General features: G+C 37.6%; 2 protein-coding genes and 1 long non-coding RNA gene across 3 annotated transcripts in view; 2 read left to right on the forward strand and 1 right to left on the reverse strand.

Moving 5' to 3' along the window:
• The window catches only part of HLH54F (basic helix-loop-helix domain-containing transcription factor HLH54F), a 106407-nt gene that overhangs the window by 74454 nt on the left and 17932 nt on the right, over positions 1-14021 (forward strand). The gene's annotated exons all lie outside the window — the stretch shown is intronic.
• The window catches only part of p130CAS (Serine_rich_CAS and FAT-like_CAS_C domain-containing protein p130CAS), an 87980-nt gene that overhangs the window by 72139 nt on the left and 1820 nt on the right, over positions 1-14021 (reverse strand). The window lies entirely within an intron of this gene.
• On the forward strand, positions 3013-4191 carry LOC147656876 (uncharacterized). The gene is made up of 2 exons (XR_015293719.1): positions 3013-3302; positions 3497-4191. It is a non-coding gene; the product is annotated as an uncharacterized LOC147656876 (long non-coding RNA).

Genomic DNA, 14021 nt, shown 5'->3' on the forward strand with positions numbered 1-14021 from the left:
AGAGATGAATGGAAGATATAGATCCAACGAGGTGTATTCTCTTTAAAAGTTGCGAACTTTTCGAAGCGTTTGAAAGAAAGGAAAGAGAAAGGATCGATGAAACGAGGGAGTAATTTTCACGTCGCATGTTTTTCCGCTCCGTGTTTTTTCGAGGAAAAAAGGAGACGCTGGCTAGTTGCCTGACCCGGTTGGATAGCATATCAAATGGGGGACTAAAAGGATGAAAAATTGGAATGTCTCCGAGATAGGATCGCGACGATTCTCTTAGAAAAAGAGAAAACAAAAATGAAAAGGAGGATTCGCTCGAAAAAGCGCCCACTATTTTTTCACGTGATTCTTCACGTTTGAACAATCGATTTTTAACGATGAATTTTAACGAGGAATAATCATTCAAAAAAAGAAGAAGAAAGGAAGGAAGGGAAAATCTATTCTTCCTCTGCATGCAACGCTCGATAACGCGTTTTCATCTTTGAACCGATTCAAACCGGTTCATGGTCGCGAAAATTCAAAATATATTCGACGCAACCACGGTCGAAAAATCGGAAAATTTCTACTGCTGGAAAAATTTGAAATTGAGAGAACAATCCACCAATGGGAACCGGAGGAGGAAGATTGGATTTTAAACTGTGTTTCGCCTTTCTTTTTTTTTTCTAATTACTTTCAAGAAAATTTCCCCGAGACTGTTCGCTCTGAATCGAAAGGAGGGATGCTTTCAGAGAGAGAGAAATTGGAATGAAGCTTAGAAAGGGGAAGATTAGCCACGGTTAAGGAAGAGATACGAGTAGTTAAGCGTACGAATCGTCCATAATTTATTTCTTCCGACCGAAAGAAAGATATTCCTCGTTACAAGCCTTTTTTTCCAGGCAACCTCGGTGGTCCGGAATAAATTCGGTGCCGTTTTATCCTCGAGAGAGGCACAAGTTCAAAAAAGTCGAAAACACGGATTTTTCTCGTGTGGCAAGGTTCACCGACCTCCACTCCCATTTTCACCACATATACATGGAATGCTGTGGACTGCCAAACGTCCTATTGCAATAATTAAAAAATTAAAAGCCATTAATTATGTAATTAATCTACACTGAGTTTTCCAAGAGGATGATCGAGTAATATTTTTTTCAAAGGAACGGTCTGTTGAGTGTATTATATTTAAGAAAGTTGTCAATCAACTAACAAGAGTGAATGCAATATAATATAAATAAAATGTAGGATGGCGATTGTACGAAGGGTTAAAATCCCTTTTTTTATTAGGTCGAAAATGATTTGCCAAGAAGAATTTCGAGAAATTTAGTCTAATCTCGGTTATAAATTTCATCAAGCATTCGTTAACCGATGACACTTTATTCTTTGCCAATAAATTTTGAAGAAAGAATGGAAAACTCAGAGGGTGAACTAATCACTACAATCCAATTACTATTAATTTTTGTACGATTAACGATTACTTCCACTATTTCTGCAATCGAAACGAAAATCGATCCAATCAAAGACATGTAATCATATACCAGCAAAATAATCTTGCATAGTGTGAATCCACGAGGAAAGAATCGATTTGGAAAAAGAGAATCTTTCAAGGATCGTTCTATCGTGATCGAGAGGCTTCACGATATCGCGTGTGAACCGCGTTCTATTTATACGCGCCACTAATTCGCGTTGAGCAGAGAAGGGAGTGAGAACAAGAAAAGGAAGGAAGAGGAGCGCAAAATGATGGCGGAGGAGGGAAGCAAAGGTGAAGAGGAATGAAAAAGTAGGACCGCCTACGGCAGGTAACCGTGCACCTGCTCCATATATACGAAGGGTGCATCAGTTTCGAGATGAAATCTCGACTTTTCTCTGGCTGACCATGAGAAACAGATTGCATCTAACGAGTGGTGAACGCGTGAAAGGGCCAACCTCGCGTGTATAATATATATATATGTATAGCATTGTAAAAAGAAATTCATTCGTTAATCAAGACTTTGCGTATTTTTTCCTTTTCTGAGTCAGATAGTAATTGCGTAGATTGTAGATATCGGGACGATGAGCGACTGATTGAAACATTGATACTTGATACTTCGATTTCCTGAAAATATAGATTAAGAGCAACGTTTTCTTTTTTTCGCTATCATATCTGCTGCGTTCTGTTTGCTCGTTTCGATAAATATCGAGAGAGAGAAAAAAGAAACGATAAAAGAGAGCCGCTGCGTACAAATTTTACGCGAAACGTAATCTTCCTCCCTGAAGAATCGTTAAGAAAATCTATGAAACGTTTGGCACGATTTTTTTTAATTCGACGTTTTTAATCGAGCCACGCCGTAGAAAATGTCTTTTTCACAGCGCGTTGAATAATCCTATTGTGCACGAGGCTCGTGCCGACAGCTGTCAAGCTTTTATCAGGGCCCACGTTTGCCTCCTGGAATATTTTATCGTAATTTAAATTTACCGTGTAAGCCCCCGTGTACCAGCAACTCTGTCTGCTCCGACATCCGGCGATATTTGCATATATCGTGAAAATATGTATTTATAAAAAGTAAATCACGAGCTTCGTATCCCACTCGTCGAACGCTCTATAAAAATTGCTAGAAAAAGAGGGAGAGAGAAAGAGAAAAAAACTGCGAAGCAAGCGAAAGAAGAACTTTGAAGTAGAAGAGATAAGATAAATCTGTCTGGACTGTAAAATTGAAAAAAAAAAAAAAAGAAAAAAATAAAGCCGTTCGAAAGGAGAAATGGTCGTGAGAAGAGATCTCTTAAAAACTGTACATACATTGATTCGAAATTATTCAGGATCGACGCACCCTGTGCATCAATCCCCCGAAATCGTGGCGTGTCAGCCGTAGAGCTGAACTGCTCGCGTGTACGAGGAATCTTGAACACCGTGGGAACCGTCCTAAGGGATTGTTAAGGTATCCTGATATCTTCAAAAATTACAAATTTGCTCCCTCGTTGAAACAAATTCCAAGTTTCGAACAAGGTGCATTTCTTTCCTAAACTTTCCTCTCGCAACGCAAATGAAAATGGAGAAATCTCTTATATCGATAGAAAATTCCTGGCAACAACTTCTACATTTTTCCAAACGATTCGTTCTTCGAAACGAGAAGAGAAGAAAATACTCGCGAGTGTACTCGTGACAAGATGTCGACAAGCTTGGTCTACAAGGTTTACGAGGATCGATTGCCGGCTATTCTCGATCGGCAGAGAGATGGAGAAACTTTGGACGTGTCGAGGAAACTCGAGAGAAGGGGAGGAAATGGGGAGAGAAGGATGTTCTTGGCGCGCCGGAAGTTCTGTCCAAATATTTTATATGGGAGGATGGCACACACAATAGACAGGTCAGTGGCCTCGGTCTGAGAAGATTCTTGGATCTTTCCACAAAAGGGGGTCGAACCCTCCTTTTGTCGACCGAGAAACGCGAGGGAGATTAACTCTCTTCCACGAATCGCACCTATGTTTCTATGTAGCTTCGACTCGATGTGTATCGAGAATCGAGCCTAAAACGCGGGATACCGCTTTCGTTTCGTTTCAGAATCGCAAGATTTAACATCGATTCAATCCAACGAGCCAATTTTATTAATCACATTGCATCGAATTCGCGCAGCACGATCGATGACGAATAATACATCTTTTCGGATGCTTTTTCCACGCTGTTCAATGATCGTTGGACAGAAATGGTTCGACGTGTTCATCGAGTATACGCTGTTATCGATAATGGGGCGATAAAATTGATAGACGACGTACGTGTAAATTCACCTCTACGCGCTTTATATCTTTGCGTGTACACTTTCCTCGATATCGTCTACTTATCGTTTCTACTTTCAATATTGGCTTTTTGCAAATTTTAGTAATCTGAGAATTTTTACAAATTTAGTATTCTTCTATATATACATATATATATATATATATATCTTTACATCTGATTCTCATTCTTTCTCCTCAAATATGTATGAAATGGATATTGATATATTATATTAAGTTGTATATTACGCTATAGTAATTATTTCTTTAATCTGAATAGCAAAATACACAAGTTGGATCGTATCTACGATTAATCATAGATAAATCATCGTTGTAATTGCGAAGAATCGAGAGATAAACACTTATAAGAAGATCGATAATTCCTTCCACTATCTTCCAAGAAATCTTTTTTGCTTTTGTTCTTGCAAAACGAGTGTATTATCTATTTTTCAAAAAAAAAAAAAAAAAAAAAAAAAAAAAAAGAAACATCTCCGATCCTCAACAACGCGTTTTTTCTTCGTTTATCCTTCGGTCGATCTCGGAACAATAGGCAAGGTTGGATCGCGAAAGAAAAAAAAAAAAAGAGAGAAAAAAATATAACGGCGATAACAATCGAGCGGTTGTTAAAAGTTATTATCTCGGTGTCATTATCTTACGAGCTCTTTGCTTTCTCATTCCCCGGGCGCAATAACGCGTATTGGGACGGCCGAGGTGAGCGCGAATGAATGATGCATGAGGGAGGAGGGGAGGAGAGGCGGTAGTCCGCCGCGTGGGCGGCGAAGAAACGCGGCGAAAAATGGATAAAGCGGAATTTAACGCGCGAACGAGAGCCGAATCCAGTCACGCGGCCGTCGTCACCGATTCCGATTAATCGCCTCGCTTCCGCTCTTGCGGATGGATAATATTCCATCCACGTGGATCTACGTGGACACAAGCTGTAAACACTGCTCGAAGGTATGTTATCACGGTACGTATCAAACGCGGAATAATCCGATGGGCAATGACACTGCGAGTATCTCGATATACGATCCTTTCCCTTCGACTCGTCTATCGACTCGTGAAAAAAGAAAAAGAAACTCGTGTTCAATTCGTGCTCGATATCGTGAAATACACCGAGCAGCTTTGAAATTTAACAAACCGATGCTTCGCTACGCACTGCTTTGAAATTTCATTCTGCGCATGACTCTTGCTTTCGCAACGGCTTTTCCCGTTCAAAACGCGCATGCGCGTTCCTTGCGTTTCGATACGTGTAATTCTATCGGAGGAGTAACGCATGAGAATATCAAGAAGAAAAATTTAAGATTAATAGGTTATTAGAAAATAAGGTTTCGCGTTTTACAATTTGAAATATCGTAAATGGAAGACGCGGTTGTAGAAGGTATAGGATCGTGAGTGAGTTGAGGCCGCGCAGGAAATTGTCGCAGAGGTTAAGTGTCAATAAATAAAGCGGGCTGCCACGAGGCAATCTAAACTTTCCGTTCCTATTCTTCTCTTCCAGTTCGTTTCTTCCCTTTCTAGATGCCGAAATCAATTGCGACGATACTTGTGAAACTTTATCTCTTCCATGAAAACAATCCCCTTGAAATTTTCAACTCTAACTCCGCTACTCTGAACGCGGACTAATTGATAGACTAATTGAATAAAAGAGCAAGGGATTATTTTCGACCGCGATAGAAATCGAGCGTAATAAAAATCGGGAAGATAAGATTCGCTAGTAACATCTATTCAATTTACGCTCGCTTTTAATTTAAAACGGACACGCTTCTTCATTGTCAGAACGGTGAAAGGGAAGCCCGATCTCTCTCTCTCGGCTCATCGCGATTTCTTTTCAAAGGCGGAGGCATTCGAATGATCTTGTTACTCAAGATCGATCAATTACGATTACGCTTTCGACTGACAAAGGGGTGGGGGGAGATCATACGATCTGCTCGAGCGTGGTGTTGCTCTCTCCTGCTCGAGTATAAAGTTACCCTGATCGATCAATCAGTCCTTTACCTCGTATACTCGTGTTACACTTTGTAAAATTCCGCCTCGGCTGTACATTATACTCGCAGCAATCTCAATTGCGCATCCGTGAAATCGCGATACGTGATGCGTTCACTGCTCGAAGGAAACGCCTATTTTCCAATCCAATACGATAATTCGACAATTTTTTTATTTCTCGTATGTGTAATAGACTGTGATTATGATTTAGTATTATATCGAAATAATTAATCAAGCTTCGAAAATATGCGTGTGAACGATACAAATGATACAATTGATGCGATTGATCAATGGAATAATTTATAAATCATCAAATTTTGAATTTTCTTACGCAAAACCTACTATTCACTGCTCTATCCCAATTTTAAATCACCCGGATTCATCGAATTTTCATCGTGGAAAAATTGTTCACCGGTTTCGTTTCGGTGATGAGAGAGTCGAAAAAAAATATAGACTTCGACAAAACGCTTTGTCGACAATCTTGGCATCATGCGAAAGGAACGAGAATATCTGATCGATTCATTTGGAAAGAAACGCCTATTTTCACGCGCACTTTTCTTTCTATAAATGGCAATTGCCAAGATTCAATTCTAACGTATCGATAAAATTTAATAATCAATAGTTTCGAAACTATTTAGTTCATAAGCGAGGACTTTTCTGCGCGATATCGTCTTCGAACTTTCATTGTTTATTAATTCAAGGAGGAAGCGACAAGAAGGAAGATTTAGTCGTATCACGTGCCGCGTTTTTTCACGTCAACTTCAAGTGGGCGCCCGCAAGATCGATAATCGTCTCGAATTTCCTGCTAACCCCTATAACACCGTATTAACGAGAAATTAATTTCACCATACGTACTGATCCCTGTACTTTCTAAACTCTCTCTCTCTCTCTCTCTCTCTCTCGTTCGTACATACCAATTTCAACGAGTAAAAAGTCGTTTGTTTTTCTAATCTATTATTCTTACGATAGATAAAAAAAAAAAAAAAATAACGAATCTTGTTGTAAAAGAAAAGTCATATTTTATATTTTAACGGATCGATATTTCTGTGCCAATATCGATTCGAAAAACAAACTGTTTCTCAAATCACGATCGAGAGGAAATAACGAGAGGAACTTTCGAGAGGATCGGATAATTATCCACCTAAGACTCGAGGAGTAAACTTTTCCAACCCTCCAGAAACTTCCTTCCTTTTGGGAAGAGAAGAGACTCGCGTGCAAGCAATTCTATCAAAACTTTCGTTTTTTTCGTTAAATACAAAAGTTTCTCGCCTCTACCTTCCTATTGCTTCAAAAATTATCATCCCCCCCTCCTCCTATTATCGCATCTTCCATTTATTCTCCAGGATAAGAAGGAAGAATATCGACCTGTATTCTCGAATCAACCTGAAACGTGCAATCGAGGCGAAGCGGAGCACGTAGATACGTGACTACTTGTTGCTAACTAAACGGTTGGCCGAGAGAAGGAGAGGAGAACAATCGCTATAAAGATTTCTCGACGGAGCAATGGCGCGACAACCTTCTTCCAACCGTACGCCGCCACCTTTGTTTCCTTATCGATGCGACACGGTAATGCGTGCCGGTGATAAATAAAAGGAGTCGCGTGTACCTTGGCTTAATAATTGCGCCCGATTTCTTTCGCTCAACAAGAAGAATTCCTTTCCTTCGTCGATTAACTTAACTTTGCAGTTTCGCGTTTAAGAAGAAGATTGTCGATCGAGAGTCCCTAGAATGTAATTACATTCATATACTAATCACACGAGCAAATAATACACGTGTAATAATAAAACGTAGGATGGCGGTATTACGTCTGGCTCCCTAGTTTCTCTAGCGTTAATTTATCGCGACGATTCGATACAAGCAACGCTTGGCTCGTTCAAATTTTAAGAGAGAGAGAGAGAGAGAGAGAATTTTTCGTTTCGTTCGATTCGAAGGAAAAATTAGAGAAGAGAAACAAGTGGCGCATCTCCAGAATAAAAATTGAACGATACGCTTCTGCAGATTAATAAAATCCCTCAAGTGTAATTTTTTTCGTAACAAGCAGAAATTAGAAGGCACGCTCAGAAGCCCGAAAGGCGAGGAAATGTAAGCTCAATTGACTTGTGTAGTGGAATAGTGTGGATGCTTCCTACTTAATCTTACGCTAATAAAAAAAAAAACTAGAAATATCCTTTTGTAAATATTTTTGTCCTCGTGATCGATTGATTAGATCAAGATCGATAACCAATACGTTTATTTTACTTTTGACAACGCTAGATTAATTATAAATATATATACACGGTACACGAATTAAATAAAGAAAACTATTGGGCATAAATGTACATCGAATCGAAGCCCGATTTCCAAAATGTGTTATGTTAGCAATTAAAAATTATTTTATTATCTATTTTAAAAAATAATAAAATTATTAAAGAAAGATCAAGATTAACAAACAATGCAATTTTAAAAATAAGCATTCGATAAATCAACCAAATTTTAAAAAAAAAATTATAATTCATTTTTATTTAAATAATGTTGAATTGAAGAAAAGAAACTTTCCTACACGCGAACGTATTTCTTGTATAATATATTTACATTCTGTCTATGTTTCGTCTTTTATTTTAATATATATATATATATATACTTAATATGGTTAACGACATGCCTGGATTAGATCTTTCTGAATGTATCGAATCGTCTCGTCCTGGTAAAAACTTTAAATTTAAATTTTAAACGCGATCGTGGCGTAAATATTTGGTGTGTCTTTCCCCGGAAAATACGAAACACGATTGGAAATTAAAAAGGAGGGAGAGCGCGGGAGGGTGCGTTTGAAAGATGTCTACGGTTGGCGGCATATAGGGGTTGCTCGCCTCGAGACCGATCGATTCTCGGGCTTCTCCAGCCACCCCAACCTGAAGCCTCCTTTCCACCCTGGTCAATGTCACGTTAGATTAGAAATCCGCTCGCGTTTCTCCCCCCATCTCAACATTTTCTCGAAATATTATTATAGGAGGCATAATTACTTGCCCTCGTACATTTTTCTTCCAACGAAACAAATGAATAATTATAGTTTAAAATTTTACTCTTAGAATTTACTCTTACAATTACAATCTTAACGAATCAGAGTTTGACAACAATTTAACGATCGGATGATTTTAAAAAAAATATCACAAGAGATTGTAAGTAGAGGTTTAAGTCGAAGCAGGAACTTAGGAAGGAACAAAGGAAATGTGGAAAACAAAGAGATCTTGCCGAACACGATTCGAACGAGCAAATATAATAAACTCGAGGAGATAAGATTCTTACAAATCGTATTTACATTTGGAGAAAATTTCTAAGAACCTAATTTCTAAACAAAGAATCATCGAAATCGAAACGCAACCGATCGAAACTACCTCGACTTTTCGACCTATGATTTATGCGACTCGATCGATGTGATTCGTAATCGTGCCAATGTCCACGTGTGAAACGTATGCTATTTCCTCTGAGAAAAAAAAACAAAAAAAAAACAAAGAAGATTGCAACTCGAAACCTCGTTTCGTAGGTAAGCGGATATTTCGATGAATCAAACGTATAACGATAACGGTTTAAGAGGAAAAAAATAAAGATCTTGCTTAGCTTGGGATAAAACATTACCTGTTGGATGTGATAAAAGGGATAATGTATCCCTAAGCTGGAACAAGGCTGCCGGGGGAGTTGTAGAAAAAGCATTTACGAGCATGGGCTGTATATGGGTCACTAAAAAGTGGTTGTTGAAAGAGGAAAAGTTGTTCAGCACCGGTATACATACCGGTCGTTGAAGAAAGTAAAAATGATACGTACGTATACTATAAGGGACTCGAGAGAGGAAGAAGAACACTTTTCACTTTGGTAAAAAATGTAATTTTCAGTTCCCTGCATGCAAATTATCTTTCAAAAGTAGACGCCGCTTTTTTCGAGCCGAGTTCCGCGACGGTTCATGATTTTTTAGAAATTAGAGAGAGAATTTCGAAGTCGCGTTAAAATTCCCGAAACTACTTCCCAAAATATTTTATCGTCGATTATAAAATGTTGGCGAAGAATTCTGCACGAGAACGATCATTCGATCAATTTTATTAAAGCTTGGACATCTTAATTTGAGGCCGGCATGCGATACGCCGACATAATGATGGAGAATGATCTACCGATCGATTCTCACTTTCTCTTTACCTCTATCACAATCTATTGCGCAACGGGAAAATTCTTATGACAGATACAAACTCGATCCAATTCCTTTCGCGTCCTTATAAATAAATGAAATCTTTTCAACGAACACTGCCAATAATTATCCCTGTCGATCCATCAATTCATCGATTAACTCGCAATTAATCAAATTCGAATCCCTTAATTAGTGATCCCATTCGAAAACGATTCTCGAACAAAAGCAGAAGTCAAACGTGACGGATTATTTCTCTGCGTGATTTCTAAGTTACTTCTCGCCAAGAGAAAAGAGGAAGAGTGACGATTTCCAATTTTTCTCGGATATTATATCTGATAAAATTTCTCGAGGTGTCGGTTACTTTTGCAAAATTGTCCGGAATGGATCGAGTTATTTCTTGGAAAAGTGGCAGACGTGCATCGAATCTATAAAAATTAATCGGAGAAATTTCACGATTCTTACAGTTTAAACAGAAGAGGAACTTATTTATCGGATGAAATTATTAAGAAAATGTCGCTATTGATCGAGGCATTTTGCTCGTAATTTAACCGGTTCGATGTTGATTCAGATAATTTATATTTTATTATTCGAAGGATTAACGTTAAGTATTGAACGCGCAATCTTCTTCGATATTTCTTCCTTTGATCGTTACACGCGCTTGTCTAACTTGCCCAGAATTCAGCTCTTCTCCACTTATTTTCATTTCAAGAAGGCTGAATTCCATTACGTTAAAAGGACCAAGGATAAATAATGTAACAGATATGAAAAATTTATCTTTCGAAATTATGTGTGTTAAGTGATTCAAGCAACATCTATCTACACGTCTCCTGCACAATTCCACGAATTCTGTGCAAATATCAGATTGCCGTCCTAACCGATACAAATTGTTTCGAGTATATCTGGGATTCCTCGTTTCTGGTCGGCAACAATTGGAGGCATTTCTGGCGGGACACAGCGAGGAAGAAACAGGAAGGAATTTAAATCGCGGTAATAATAATACACGGATATACGCGCGAGTAGTTTTTGGCCGTCAAAGAACGGCAAACGCCGACACACAAAGCGATACAACGAGCCGCGGTACTCGCTCGACGAGAGCTCGAGAACAGCATCGTTAACGCGATCGTTAACACAAAGCGCGCGGCCGAAGAATAGGAAAGCAGCATAATTAAAGTTTCCTCTCGCTCTTTTACACAAATAATCACGTTTATCCTTCCCACCTCGAGAGCTCGTCTTTATTGAATTTCGATCGAACGGGTACTCGCTCTTTCGAGAGAGTGCTTTGTTGCTTTTGCGAGAACACGATTTTTGATAAATACTTTTTATATGTATCTCGTCCGTTTTCGAAAGTATTAAAAAATGCTTGGAACAAAAGTCGAAAAGGCTACATTCTGGCGTCCTCGGTTTTTTCGTAGGTGCACTTGTAAAAAAACTTAACTTTATTTCTTCGAATCAAAAAGTATCGAGTCGTGTATAGTAAAAAAGTATTAGTTGATTTTTTTTTTTATCGAGATCGTTAAGACGCATCAATTGGTGCGTTAAAGAAAAAAACAACCACTACGTTTCTATGTAAAATAAATGGATACGCTGAAACCATTTAACTTTTATCTGAAACGAAAATGTATTTAAAGGGAATTTTTTCGTTTCTTCAGGCACGCGAAACGCTCGTGTTCTCGAGAAAAATCTCAAGAATCGATAACGAGAGGAGATCGATACGAGGAGATCTATTCAACGTTCGATAATATGCAAAATGGAATCGCGTTGCGAAATTTCGCGATTAGAATTTTCGAAGCACGTCGATGATCGAAAGCTTACGGAATCGATATTACAATATCGTGATTACAACATTGATACGAGGCATTAAAAAAAAAAAAACACTCTGAATGCGAATATACGTTATGAAAATGAAAAGAACACGTCATTCGTGTGTCCTTTTTTTCTTTTTTACTCTCGTTCACGAGAAAGAGGTCGTCTTAATATTTCTCTGTCGGATAAAGCCCACAAAAAGAAGAAAAAAAGGAAAAAGGATTAAGTTTTAGAACAAGCAGGGATGACGTGGCAAAAATTGTCTCTCCTAAAGCTGATGAGTCATTAATGTATTTTTCAGAGGATGAAAAAAAAAAAAAAAAGAAAGAAATAGTTTTGTCTTTATCTTAGTCTTTTCTTTCTTTTTTTTTTTTTTTAAACCAAAAATTGAAACAATTTCAAGCATAAGTTAACATTATCTTAAACGAAGAAAGAAAAGAAAAAAAAAAGAGGTATTAATTTCTCTCTTAATCCTACGTTTAAAAGATAAAAGATAAAAGGGGAAAATAAAATTCAATAATATGTTAATTTATGAACATACACGCGTGCACATGCATAAAATCGGATAATTACTCGTGCATTTATATTGCTCAATCATGTTCCGGCCGATTTTATTTCGAAAACTAGAAATTCTGTTCACGAGCGGACAGTGCGGCGACGAGTTTCGAAACAATCGATAAGAGCCCGCCTTAAGAATTCTCTGGCCACGTACGTCACGCACCTTTCCACGAACGATAAACCTGAAACGAGCGTGTCGTTCAAGTTCGACGAAATCTGCGACAGTGAAACCTGTCGAGAAAGCGTGTGGTACAAATCATCGAGAATACCCAGAAAATCGGATCTTCCGGTCGCTTCCGCTTCGATTTAATCGACGAGGAATCACGTTCGTTCGTTCAAACGAAAATTTGAATCGTGGAATATTTTAGATTTCAGATCCCTCAAAGGAGTCACATTTTCATGGGGACATTTTTATTCACTGGAGGAATATCGAAAATGTTGATATTCCTCAATTAATGTTAATGAATCATCGATCGATGATTCAGTGGAAATTTCATTCGAAAAGGAATTCGCATTTTTAGATTCGCATCGTCAGAAAGTTTCGTTTCAGCGAACGATTAACTAGTTCTAGGTCGGTGGAATTTTAGGAGAGGAAAATTCTTAGCTAGGATATTCTTGGCTCGTTAAAAATATTACTCGATTAGTCGACATTTTAAATTCGTGGAAAAATTTAGTTTCGAGGAATTTACATTTCATATCTCGAACGAAGAAATTCCGTTTCGTCAGTTGTGTCAAAAAGAATATTAAAAAAAAAAATAATAATAATAATCTGTCTTTCCGTTTTTATTCCATCGTATACACGGAAATAAATTCTTGGAAAAGATTGTTGTTCCAATAATGATCAACCGGTTTTGCCGGAGAATCTTTGCAAGAGTGTTGTTTCGAGCAGTACAGCAAGGATCGAGTAATACGAGCGAATCCGCAAGGGTGATCGATGTCAATCAAACGGACGATCGAGGAACTGTAGCGATTTCATTTTTCTAATTGGAGCGGAATCGCGAGATGAAAGGCGTTTACTAACAGTGAGACGATACCGTTGATAGCATTAATAGCAATATCGATATGTATGTGGTTGCGGTTAGGCCGGAATGCACATGTGTTATTTTCGATGTGATTAAGAATAGATGTTTATCGGATCGAGGATACGTTATAGAATGGCTGTCCGGGTGATTTTTACATTGAAATAAGTATTTAATCGGTAAAAAATATCGATTAAAAATACTAATGACAATGAAAATTTAATGGAAATTATAAACACAGAATGTATATTCAATAATAAGATTTTTATGATAAAGAGTGTTAGAGTAATTTGAATATTTGGGAAATTGTTGCGTATAAATTTGAACATGGAAAAAGTACAGCGAGAGTTAATGGAAACGTAAGCTTAATATTTAGTTGGGAGAGGAAATTGTGTCTGGCATGTTAATGTTAATTACACTGATAATATTAATAATTATATTATTAGATCATTACGTTAACGAAGATAAGGACGATTATTTGAAATTGTAAATTGTAATAATAAACTGCAAAAAAGGAAAAAAAATAAAAAATTATCGCTTTTTAAACATAATCGAAACGGTAACCGTCGTAAACATGATTAATTTTGTTGAAAAATTCTTTATTATCCTTTTCTAATCAAATAAAACCGGCACGTTTAATTAAACAAACATCTATTTCCCAGAATAACGATTTAAATAACTTTGTTGCGGATAAGAGATGAAGTAACTTCCTTTTCTTTATTGTTTGACTGAGAATTCCATTGTCACGTATTTGAAATACACGTAATACAAAGTCAAAGCCATTAAATGTTCAATATCAT

This window comes from Apis florea, unplaced genomic scaffold (assembly GCF_048593485.1).
Source record: "Apis florea isolate Af1SG1 unplaced genomic scaffold, ASM4859348v1 contig_3496_pilon, whole genome shotgun sequence".
Classification (NCBI taxonomy): Eukaryota; Metazoa; Arthropoda; class Insecta; order Hymenoptera; family Apidae; genus Apis; species Apis florea.